Genomic DNA, 12,860 nt, shown 5'->3' on the forward strand with positions numbered 1-12,860 from the left:
CTTTTTTTCTGGGACAACGAAGAATGACCTAACACCTAAAGTATTTCTCCCTTTGAGTACTTTGATATGCATGAACTTGGTTCTCTCTATTTATTGAAAATCATTTGTCAGTATGCATTGAATAAAATTCTTCCATTATTTTACACACCTCAATCATGAAAACCTGAGTCAATTTCTTTAAGGTGTACAGAGCTATTTAAGTCTACTTGAGTATCATTTTTGAGTGGTCATCCTCTAAACTTCATACAAAACCTCTTTCAACCAATGTGAAGACACCAAAACTTAATACAATGGGTGGGACTCTCTGGTCCCCCAGCCACCTGTTTCTCAGCGATATGCTATTCGATGATGGCAAGATTCTCTCTTCCCGCCGCTTTTCTTGAGATTTCTCATTGAAGCCACCACATTTAACACGGCTGCGAGGATCTCTGGAAAATCTGTGATGGAATTCCTCACCAGGCTCAGCAAACAGGCGGAATGGGCCATTGTTTGCTGAGATGCATTGGGACAGATATGCAGGATAAACAATGTCGTGACACAGATAGAGCTACGAGGAGAATCCTCCTAGACCCAAAAAGAGCCATAGAACTGGCATTGCTCCTGGAGAATCCTGAGAAAGGAGCCCAGAAACTTCAAGGGCCAATGGATGATAGCGTGCTCAGTGTAGGGCGGCCCCTGTATAGAAAGACCAGTTTTCCTGTCAAGAGCCTCACCCACCGCTTGTTCATCACTCAATTGCGGCACTCAAGAATATGGATGGACAGCCAAGAAATCTCAGAAATATTAGAGATACTTCCCCAGAGGACTGATGAAAACCACCGAGGCCAAAGGATACGCCCAAGGCAAGGCTGCCAGTGCCACCTCAGGTCGAGGTCTTACAAATCTGCCAGCCTGAACAGGACAGAATGATACAGTTTTACTGTATCACCGCTCCCAAGATTTCCCCAATGAAAATCAAACTCCAGGTCAATGGTCACTCTTTGGAAATGGACACAGGAACTGTCCTTTCCATTGTTGGGGAACTAGCTTTCAGGCACCTCCGAGTGAGCATAATGTGCTTGTGCCTTCAACACACCAGGTTGGTCACGTATAGGGGAGAACCTCTACGGATTGTAGGAATTACCATGACCCCGGTTAATGGGCAGAAGATAGTTCAACTCTCTCTAATAGTCGTACGAGGACCAGGGCCTAGTCCCTAGTCTTTTGGACAGAGGCTGGCACTAACGGATCCATTTGGATTTGAGGCAAATTTTCAAAATGGAAATTAGCGGTCTATATGAGGTCATCGGAAAATATCCCAAGCTATTTAAGGAAGGCCTCGACATAATCAAGGGAGCAAGGGCAAAAATCAATGTAAACCCCAATGCCCACCTAAGTATTTCAGGATTCGACTGGTCCCCTATGTCTTGCTCACCAAGGTGGATACTGAACGCAGCAATTGGAGAGTCTCGGCATCATACGCCCAGTGAAACTTCCGGAATGGATCACGCCAGTAGTCCTCGTCCTTAAGCCTGACAAGTCGGCCCACCTTTGTGGGGACTATAAACTAACTGTTCACAGAACGGCCTGTCTAACCCATGCCAAGCATCGCGGACCTCTATGCAAAACTAGTAAGGAGCCACATTTTTACCAAGCTATGAGCCACATGTACCTCCAGCCATAGCTCAAAATAGTATCCAGAAAATTCTAACTATCAATACCGATAAGGGCTTGTACGAATACACCTACCTGGCTTTTGGAGCCTTGTCAGCGTGCGCTATTGTCCAGCGCAGAATGCAAAATATCCTTCAAAGGCTGCCTAAGGTGGCAGTGTATCTAGATGATGTGTTAAATCACAGAAGCCCTGAAAAAGAATACATGGAGGAAGACCTAAGATGACTCCCTAATGCGGGCACCCGCCTCAAGCAGGAAAAGTGCATGTTCCAGGCGGGCGAGGTTACATACCTCGGGTACAACGTTCATAAAGACAGCCTGCATCCTGGAGAGGACAAAGTGAAGGTCATAAAAGGGGCTCGCACCTTCCCCATGAAACATGACCGAAGTGAAGTCATTCTTAGGCATCATAAATTACTAAGAGGGATTCATCCCCAAATTAGCTATTTTACTGGCACCCCTACATATATTGTTGATGAAGCACCAGAAATGGTCATGGCAAACGTCACAGGTTGAAGCATTCAAGAAAGTGAAACAATAGCTGCTATCGTCCAACATCTTGGCGCACTACCATCCCACAGGACAGCTGGTATTAACGTGTGATGCATCTTCATATGAAGTAGGGGCAGTCTTCTCCCATCGATGGGACTATGGCAGTGGGAGACCAATTGGATATGCATCATGAACCTTGGCAGATGCGGCACGAAGCTGCGCCCAAATCGAAAAAGAGGGACTGGTCGTGATATGTGGAGTAAAGGAATTCCATCCGTACATCTATGACCGTCACTTTATGACAATCACAGACCATAAACCCCTGTAGAACCTTTTTAAGGAGGACAAAGTGATTCTCCCAATTGCCTCGGCTCAGATGCAACATTCGGCACGATTGTTGGTAGCCTATGAATATTCCTTTGAGCACTGCCCTGGCACACACATCACCAATGCTGACGCCCTGAGTTGACTGCTGCTGCCCACAAGCTTGACCCCTCTGCCAGTAATGGAAGAAGTCATAATATCACTAAATCTCCTGATTACCTGCCTGTATCCGCAAAACAAGCCAGGCATGGACCCAAAAGGACACCCCACTGCTAAACTGTGCCACCTGATGAAAAGTGATGGAATTTGAGGACACCTCACCGAGGATATGAAGCTGTTCCTATCCAAACACCAAAAATTGAGCGTCGAAGATGGCATAATCCTATGCGGAGCCCGAGTGGTTGTTCCTCTGCCCAGGTAATCGCCCATTCTTGACAGAACTACACAAGGGTCACCCAGTGGTCTACAAGATGAAGATGCTCACAAGGGGCTATGTCTGGTGCCCCGGGCATGACACTGACATTGAGAACTTGGAGAAGCAGTGCCCTTCAGTAGAACTAGAAGCTCCCACCTTCAGCCTTGTTGCACCCTTGGGAATTGCCAGAGAGACCTTGGGTATGGGTACATGCGGACCTCGCCAGGCCATTCATGGGATTGATGTTCTCAATCTTAGTTAATGCCCATTCTAAATGGATGGTGTTATGACACTCTGGGCTAGTGCTTGGTCGATTCCAGTCCCACAGACGCTGGAGTCCCAACACAAGTGAATTTACCAATATTTTGTATAAAGTTTGCAGAACCTTTGGCCCCTTGACTGTTCAAAAAGTTATAGCCACCATGTTTGTAAGTTGAACACAATAACTGTTTATTTATAACAGAAACAAAAATGAAAAGAGATGAGTGTCCTCGCTTCTTATGTTGGGGTCTTGCAGCAGGCTGTCCTCCCAGGATGCTTAGGGATCAGAGCCACCGTCGTGGTGTTTGAGATCTTCAGTCAAGGGCATTGAGTCAGTATTCCCAGATAGTAGAATATCCTCTGGAGAGGCATTGCAACTTTCATTAACCTGGGCCTTCACTCAAAGGAACAGCCTTAGGGCTTTTTAATTCGAAAGATTTTATTTGACTCTCCTTAAACCCAATTCTCAGCCTGAGTTTTAATCTTACTTGGTTTTCAGTCTCACTAGAATGTCTCCCAGCTTTACTGAGCAGAGCAGAATTCTCCACATGAGATTTTCAGTGAGGTCTAAAGAACTCAGAAAGAAATTCAGAGTAGTTCATACCAGCTCTCATCCTCGATCTGATCCCAGATACAAAACTGAAAGAGAAAACGCAGTCTCACCTTGGGAGAAACGTTCCAGAGAAAAACCCAACCAATCAGCACGATCCACTGACAAGGCAATTTGAATCAGTCCATTGGCCGACCTGGTTTCTCTTTGATGACAGGACCATGCCACACACGAGAACAGGAGTTGTGCCGTCGGAGCTGCTCGTGGGCCATCGACTCCAGACGAGACTATTTTGTTTCCCAATTTAGGGGGAAAAGTGGAGTGAAGATAAGAAGCCCAGAAGAAGAATTTTGATACCCAAAGGCCTGATAGGGACTTCAAGACAGGAGTCACAGTCTATGAATGTAATTTTGGACACGGATCTCCTTGGATCCTATGAATCAAAGTGGAAAAGACTGGCCAAGACTAAAGAGAAGACATAAGGAAACATGTGGACCACCAGGGAACCCTCCTCTGTTGAAACGGCTCCAGTTTGATAAAAGGTGTGACAGTAGGCAAACTATTTATCAGCATCTGTATTATTTTTCTTGTCCTTTAATTGGAGTAGAGAATGCTTAGGTAAGGACCCCCACCCCCCACCCCACCACCACCACCACCACCACTTTATACAGTTGCTGACTACTTCTGTTCATCTTTTACTGATTTCTGTTTTTCTGTGTCCTGTGTGAAATAAACTGAATCTTGCTGGGCAGACACCTTTCTCACTTGCAGCCCCTTCCTCCATGATTGAGACGACATTGCCATTGAGTGCCACCTCCTCTGATGATCAGCTCATTGATGTGGACCGTGTCCTTTGATGTGAATGGGGAGCTGGGGAGCCATGAGAAGGGAGCTGGAGCACAAGGACACAGAACACAGAACATACAGTGCAGAAGGAGGCCATTCGGCCCATCGAGTCTGCATCGACCCACTTACTCTCACTTCCACCCTATCCCCGTAACCCAATAACCCCTCCTAACCTTTCTGGTCACTAAGGGCAATTTATCACGGCCAATCCACCTAACCTGCACGTCTTTGGACTGTGGGAGGAAACTGGAGCACCCGGAGGAAGCCCACGCAGACACGAGGAAAACGTGCAGACTCCGCACAGACGTGTAAGTGAATGCCGGTGCTTTTCTAGCCTTGTCCATTTTTATATGACTGCACTGAAAATCTTACCTCCAAAAGGAATCTCTACCTGCAACTGCTGCTGGCTGTAAACCCCAACATTCATACCAGGCAACCTCCAGACCTTTCTCGAAATAGCAGACTCCCAATGGTAAGGTGGCATAGGAGCTCGCTGTAAATATGTAAATGAACCTGACCTTGAAAGTTCAGTAGATTTGGATGCACTCCACTCCAACATTCAGAGTTCCCATCCTGCTTCATTCCCATGCGTTCTGTCCAATGCACAAAACATTCAACCTCATATCAAACACCGCAGAGTTAAGGGGAGAAAATCAGAACATCAAGGAGGCTGCACTTGACGCTTTTCTGAACTCCTTTGTGATTTAGTTCCAGTGTAGTGCTGATGCTAATTAGATACAGTATGCTAGTTCAGAACACTGCTTTGAACATTCTCACGACTCAATTTTCGAAGGAAGAGTACTTTCAGTAATTAGAATGTGATGTAATGTCATCACTGTGAGTAAGAAAAATACTTTGCGAGATTGATTTTGCAATTTGAAATTTAAATTAATGTGTTCGATAAGAACAAGCAAATTACATTGGGAAAAAAAATCATCTCTGTACTGTATACTGTTTTTGAAATCCTCACAGTTCACTGAACCAAGACTCAACGTCATGATCTGTCATTAGCCCAGATATCTATCAGCATTTCACTGGAAAATGGAAACGTTGAGTTACAGATGAAATTATTATTTATTGTGTTAGCCATTCCTGCATATTCCAGCAGGAAGTGTGCGTCTGTAAATCATGAAGGAGGAAAAATCAAGCAATATGCTCAAAGTACAAACACCTGATTTACATCACAAGAGTTTCTAACTCAGTCACCGCTCCCAGTATATCTGTATTGTCAATACTATGTAATATACACACTTTAATTGTATGCACATATGTATCAACTGGCCCTGTTCTAGCAATCTATATCTGAAATCACCATTAGATGCTGCAGCATAATCGGTCACCTTGCTATAGACAGTGAGGGAGACATGGCCATTTATTTTTCCTTATTCCAAAAGCTCCAGTGACATGTTGTGGTAAGCTGATTAATTGGAAGGTGGATTAAACTCCAAGAGCAGTAAACAGTGATCTAGAGAACTAGGAGAAATCATGCTTCATGCCTTTGATGCAAAACTTGTAGCAATATAAAACTGGTGTTTAACGTACAACCTGGGACTTCAATTCAATTGTTGTTTGGGAGCTTGAGCACAGAACAAGCCTACCAGTATGCTTATAAAACCAAGCTTTATGTAGCTTACAAGAACAGTGTGTCAGAAATCAGCATTTACTGCACCCAAGAAGAAATATTGAAAATAATCTTATATCCTCTGGTCCATTTCAACATGTAACCAAACAATAAATAATTCATATTTTGTAAGATAGTATTCTGAGAAAATTATCAAGTTAGCAATTCCTGTGTGACATCTACATGCACCTGCAAACATTAACTGGACTGCAGGAAGGAATTTTATAGTTTAATCTTTGATTGCAAAAGGAACAGTTGTGTGACATAAATGAGTAAAAGACTGAGGTATATTATTTTCTATATTCTAGTTTATACTGTAAGCTGATAAATTACCAGTTACGGCCACAATAAAAAGTAAAGTTGCCATAGTCCCAAATGGCCATAGGCTGCTTTCCTCTTTAAGGAGGAGAGCTGACTGGTGGTGATTTAACCAAAGGATCACCGCACCTCAGGCAAGGGGTGAGGTTGAGAAGACAGGGCCTTCATGAATAACCTCAGCCAGTACAGGAATTGAACTCACTATGTTGGCCTTGCTCTGCATCGCAAACCAGCTGCCCAGCCAACTGAGCTAAATGATCACAGTGACTCACCCTTGAAACCACCTGAACTTGCTGAAGTGAACCACACATGGTTTGACGTGCATGCTTCATTTTCATGATAAGATTGAGTTTTCAGTGATTCTCACACCTTTAAGTGGAGGTTTTTCCATTATGGGAAGGTTAGGAGTGGCGATGGTAGGGAGATCCCCAATTTTAAATGCAGCTTGCACTTCTTAAAGAGAATGTGCATTTAACAAACAGTGAATGACAGAGCAGCTGTTACAGGCAAAAAGTCTGCTGCTTGAGTTCCCGTTTTATCCGTGCTAAATGGGATAGATTCAGAAAAGATATAGCAACTCAAGCCTGTGCATCCATGAGGCGCTGTGGGTCAATGGTACCATCAGAATTGTCCTCAACCACAATCTGTAATCTCCCCTACACCAAGCATACTTTAAAATGATGTGTCAACCTGATGAAGCTACAACACAGGACTACTTGCTTGCCGAACAACATAAGCAGCAAGTGATAGATGGAGCTAAGCAATCCTACAACCAACAGATTGGATCTAAGCTCTGCAGACCTGCCATATCCAGTCATGAATGGTGGTGCACAATTAAACAACTTACTGGAAGAGGAGGCTCCACAAATAGACCCCTCCTCAGTGATGGAGGAGCCCAACACATTTGCAATAATCTTCAGCCAGAAGTGCCGAGTAAATAATCCATCTCAGTCACCTCCAGAGGTCCCCAGCATCATAGATGCTAGTCTTCAGCCAATTTGATTCATCACATATGATATTAAGAAATGGCTGAAGGCAATGAATACTACAAAGACTATGGGCCCTGACAATATCCCAGAAAAAGTACTGAAAACCTGTGCTCCAGAACTTGCCGCACCCCTAGCCAAGCTGTTCCAGTACAGCTACAACACTGGAATCTACACAGCAATATGAAAAATTGCCCAGGTTTGTCCTGTCCACAAAAAGCAGGACAAATCCAACCCGGCCAACTACCAGCAGTAAAGTGATGGAAGAGGTCACCAACAGGGCGGTCAAACGGCATTAACTTAACAATAACCATCTCTCTGATGCTCATTTTGGGGTCCTCCAGGGTCGCTCAGCTCCTGACATTACAGTCTTGGTTCAAACATGGACAAAAGAGCTGAACTCCAGAGATGAGGTGAGAATGACTGCTCTTAACATCAAGACAACATTTGATCGAGTATGGCATCAAGGAGCCCCAGCAAATTTAGAGTCAATGGGAATCAGGGGGTAAACTCTCTACTGATTGGAGTCATACCTAACACAAAAAAATATGTTTATGGTTGCTGGAGGTCAGTCATCTCAGCCCTGTGACATCACTGCAGGAGTTCCTCTTTGTAGTGTCCCAGGCCCAACCACTTTCAGTTGCTTCATCAATGACCTTCCTTCCAGTCTGAGGTCAGATGATGATTGAACAATGTTCAACACCATTTGCGACTCCTCAGGCACTGAAACAGCAAGCCCTTGACAATATCCAGGCTTGGGCTGACAAGTGGCAAGTAATATTCGTGCCCACAGGTGCCAGGCAATGACCATCTCCAATAAGAGAGAATCACACCATCACCACTTGAAATTCAGTGCCATTACCATCACCGAGTCCCCACTATTAACAGCCTGGTGGTTACCATTGACCAGGAACTGAACTGGACTAGCCATATAAATACTATGGATGCTGTTGCTACTTCGAACCACAAGCCACGAGTATGTTTCTTCTATTGACCAAATTACCACACGACCAGTATGTTAGTTCAAAAACACAGTTTATTATTAAACACAAGACTTATCTCTCTGTGCAATGATACACGCGACTACGTATTAAACTACACCGATCAACTAAGATGACCTTTACTTAACTTCTGGATGGCTGGCTCTGTGCAGGTAGACAAGGCCTTTATCTGAGCCCTCACGTGTGTCGGCTGGAAATCGTTAAGTTCGTCTCGGCTGCGGCTCGTCTCTCTCAGGTAGCGATCGCGGGTCTTGAACTTGAATTGGAGTGGGCACAGGCCGGTCCCAAAAGAGACCGATCCCTAGTGCGCAGGGCTTCTTATCCTTCTTCTCTTTCACTCCCTTTTGGGCGGGATTAACTCTGGATCCAATGGACCGATAGGGCCTCGATCACTCTGATCGATACCGACCAATTAGGGGCGGGTAACTTGATGGCTGGGCGGGTCCTAGTCATTATTGTTCCAAGTGCGTAGGCCTTTCCAAATAAGGGGAGGTGGCGCCGGGGAATCTGCTACTGTTGCTATTCCATAATTTGAGTCTATTGTCCTGGGGAAATCAGTGATTGACCTTTAACAGGTGCAAGTTTCAATTAGGTCTGGTTTTCCTTTGCTTAATACACAGAGTCTGTAACCCAACATGACCACAATTCCTTTATCTTTTGTGGGCGGCCATTTTAGATGGCCACACTACAAGAGGCTGGGTATCCTGTGGCGAGTAACTCACCTCCTGACCCCCCCCCCCCCCAAAGCCTGTTCATGATCTACAAGGCACAAGTCAGGAGTGTACTGGAATACTCCCAACTTGCCTGGATGAGTGCAGCTCCAACAACACTCAAGAAGTTCGACACCATCCAGGGCAAAGCAGCCGCTTGATTGGCACCCCTTCCACAAACATTCCCTCTCTCCACCACCAACACACAGTAGCAGAAATGAGTACTATCAACAAAATACACTGCAGTAACTCACCACGCTTCCTTAGACAGCACATTCCAAACCCACGACCTCTACCATCTAGAAGGACAAGAGCAATAGATACCTGGGAACACCACCTCCTGGAATTTCTCTCCAAGTCACTCACCACCCTGACTTGGAAATATATCACCGTTCCTTCACTGTCGCTGGGTCAACTCCCACCCTAATAGCACAGTGGGTGTACCTACATCACACGGACTGCAGCCATTCAAGATGGCAATTCACCACCACCTTATCAAGGGCAATTAGAGATGGGCAATAAAACTAATCTAGCCAGTGACACCCGCATCCCATAACAAAAGGAATTTAAAAAAAACTAGGAGGTGATCAATCATAAGGATGATGCTGTAGGGCCCTCAGTAACAAATCCCATGGTGACCATTCTGATAGCTTAGCCTGTTTCTTGATGGGCTAGAGATGAATTTTTTCGGCCTGTAAACTGGAGTGGAATAGGCTTCCTGTGAGTTCCCCCTAATCAGCCCAGTCTCTTTCTAACCACAGGCTTTTGGACTTCTGCCTGCTGCTCTTCTAGGGATGTGCAATAAATGCTGACCTAGCCAGCACCGCCCACAATCCTGCAAATGAATATTAAAATGTTTTTAAAAATTGTCCGGCGCAGTAGCAATCCGATTACCAAACTGTAATCTCAGCCTGGGAGAAGCTCCAGTGCAGACTTATCCAGAAAACCTGGCGGACATTTTGAATGTCTGCTCCAACAACCAATTCAGCTAAAATAACAAAGGCAGTTAAAAGGCAGCCAAAAAACTAACGGAGCCGTGATTTATCTGGGAGCATAATCTCTTTAAACAACAATGGAAATGATATAATTCTGACTGCCCCCTTCTTGTGGATCTGATGTCGAGCTTTAAACTGGTACAATGGTGGGGAGGGAACTGGTGAAAATAAAAAGTCCAAAAATAAAAGAGGTGGGACGTGAGAATAAAAGTCAGGCCAAGGTAAGGGACAAGAGTAACAGAAATGGTCAGGACACAGGGGAGTGATAAAAATCAAATGAAGGACCTTTAACTTACATCCAGTGGTCTGCACAGCATCAATCTGAAAAGGGAAAAAGGATCCCCTGTGAGCATCCAGGTGTTACAGGAAGAATAAACATAGCTACATTGCAAAGAGAAGGATAGAAATTGAATTGATTGTGCTAGAAATAAAAGATTTGGGATTAATCACACTAATAATCGAGGTATACTGCAGGCTGAATCGTGTAAAGGAGGTGGAGGGAGAAACATACAAGCAAATAAATAATATACAAGTGAAATGAGTAAATAATGTGCAATAATAATCCTGGGAGGTTTTAACCACCCACAAATAAGGTGGCAAGAAAAGGTGGTAGAAATGTTACAGAGAATTTCTACATTATGTGCAGGAATCTTGAAACATTGTTTATCGGAGGGGGGTGGGGGAGGTAGGAGGACATTGTGGGCGGGGGGGCAGATTTTTTCCTCACGCCTCGCCGAAGACTCCGGCTCCCCCATGGTGCCTGGTGTACCATGATCTGGCAGATATGTCGCACTGTCCCCCTGCTCAGCCAGTGTCTTCGATGGCATGTCCAGTCCAGCAGGTCCTCGAATGACAGGCGCTGTCGGTACACATGAGACCTCATGCAGCGTCACCCTTGCACCTTCTCCTCCTCGGCCTGTTGGGCAGCGGCTCTCCATCCTCACCGGCTGGCCCCTGTTCCTCTGGGAAAGGCTCTGGTGCTGCCGGGTCCTCCTCAAGTACCTCCAGCTCGTATATCCTCAATGCATTCCCTAGGGCTGCGGCGAATAGGTTGAAGGCCACGATTCCTGGTTGAATTCTGAAGTCCGATTGTGTCAGGGGTTGAAAGTCAGACATGTTTGCATGGTACGTACCCCCATGCCCAACCAGGTGCACTGGGTAGCCCATGCCCCTCCTCCCCCATCTCCAAAACCCACCTCTGGCCTTTTCCCTGGCATTCTGCCCACCGCACCCCTGGCCCCATCTGTGCCCGGCACCGTGGGGGCCTCTGGCCCTCGCACCCATTCCTGCTTCCAGGGATACGTGGCGGCTTCTCAGTACACCAGATGGACCGCATGGTGGCATCGGGCAAAGCGAAGGGTGGAGGGGTTTGGCTCCTCATCAATTCCTGCTGCCTTGTTCATTGTGGCCGGGGACTTCAACCAGGCCAACCTCAAGAGTGTTCTGGCAAAATCGTCTCTCCCACCAGTGGTGCCAACATCCTCGATCACTGCTACGGAAGGGCGCCAACCGATCCATACCCCGAAAATTGGACCATAAGACGGTGCTCCTTCAACCAGCATATAAGCCGAAAATTAAGCAGGAGAATCCGGTTAAGAAGGTTGTGCAATGCTGGTCTGAAACAACAGATGAGCTCCGCCTGCTTGGAGTCAATGGACTCCAGACAACCCAGACAAGTATGCCACACTGTCACTAACTTCATTAGCAAGTGTGTAGTAGATTGCATGCCAAATAAGGTAGTACGTACATTCTCCAACCAGAAACCATGGGTTAATCAGGAGATTCACTCCATACTGAATCCCAGGCCTGAGGCATTCAAGACAGGCGACACTGACCTATACAAGAACTCCAGGTACGACCGCAAAGCCATCAGGGATGCCAAGAGACAGTACCAGACTAAGCTAGAGTCACAGGATAATGACATGGACTCTCGTTTGTTGTGGCAAGGCTTAAACAACATAACAGGCCACAAAGCAAAGCCAAGTAGAATCTCGGGCAGCAGCGCACTCCTCACCAATGAACTCAATGCATTCTATGCTTGGTTCAAGCAGGATCCATCAAATCACTGTCAACTGCCCCAGCAACCTCAGACACACCCACACCCACCGTCACAGCTTCCAAAGTCAGATCGGCCTTCTTGAAAGTGAATCCATGGAAAGCAACGGGTCATGACAGGGTGCCTGGTCGTGCACTCAGATCCTGCGCAGATCAACTGGTGGGTGTATTTGCAGACATTTCAACCCCTCCCTACTCCATTTCAAAGTTCCCACCTGCTCAAAGAAGACCACCATAATACCAGTGCCAAAGAAGGACCAGGCAACGTGCCTCAATGACTACTGTCCAGTGGCATTGACAAATATCACTATGAACTGTTTCGAGAGGTTCGTCATGAGCCACATCAACTTCATACTCCCAGAATGCTTTGATCCACAGTAATTCTATGAATTTGCATACCGTCACACCCGGTCAACAGTGGATGCCAACTCACTGGCCCTACACTCATCTCTGGACCATCTCAACAACAAGTGCTTCTACATTCGACTCTTATTCATTGACTATGGCAAGTGTCACTCGGCATGATCAGTGATGTGTTAGACAGGTCGGTTCGATGTGGACTGCACTTGATGCAGCGATGCGAGAAACAGACCTCGAACACTGTAGAAGATCCAACACGGTTTTATTGAACGC

The sequence above is a fragment of the Scyliorhinus torazame genome, chromosome 4 (genome assembly GCF_047496885.1).
Source record: "Scyliorhinus torazame isolate Kashiwa2021f chromosome 4, sScyTor2.1, whole genome shotgun sequence".
Classification (NCBI taxonomy): domain Eukaryota; kingdom Metazoa; phylum Chordata; class Chondrichthyes; order Carcharhiniformes; family Scyliorhinidae; genus Scyliorhinus; species Scyliorhinus torazame.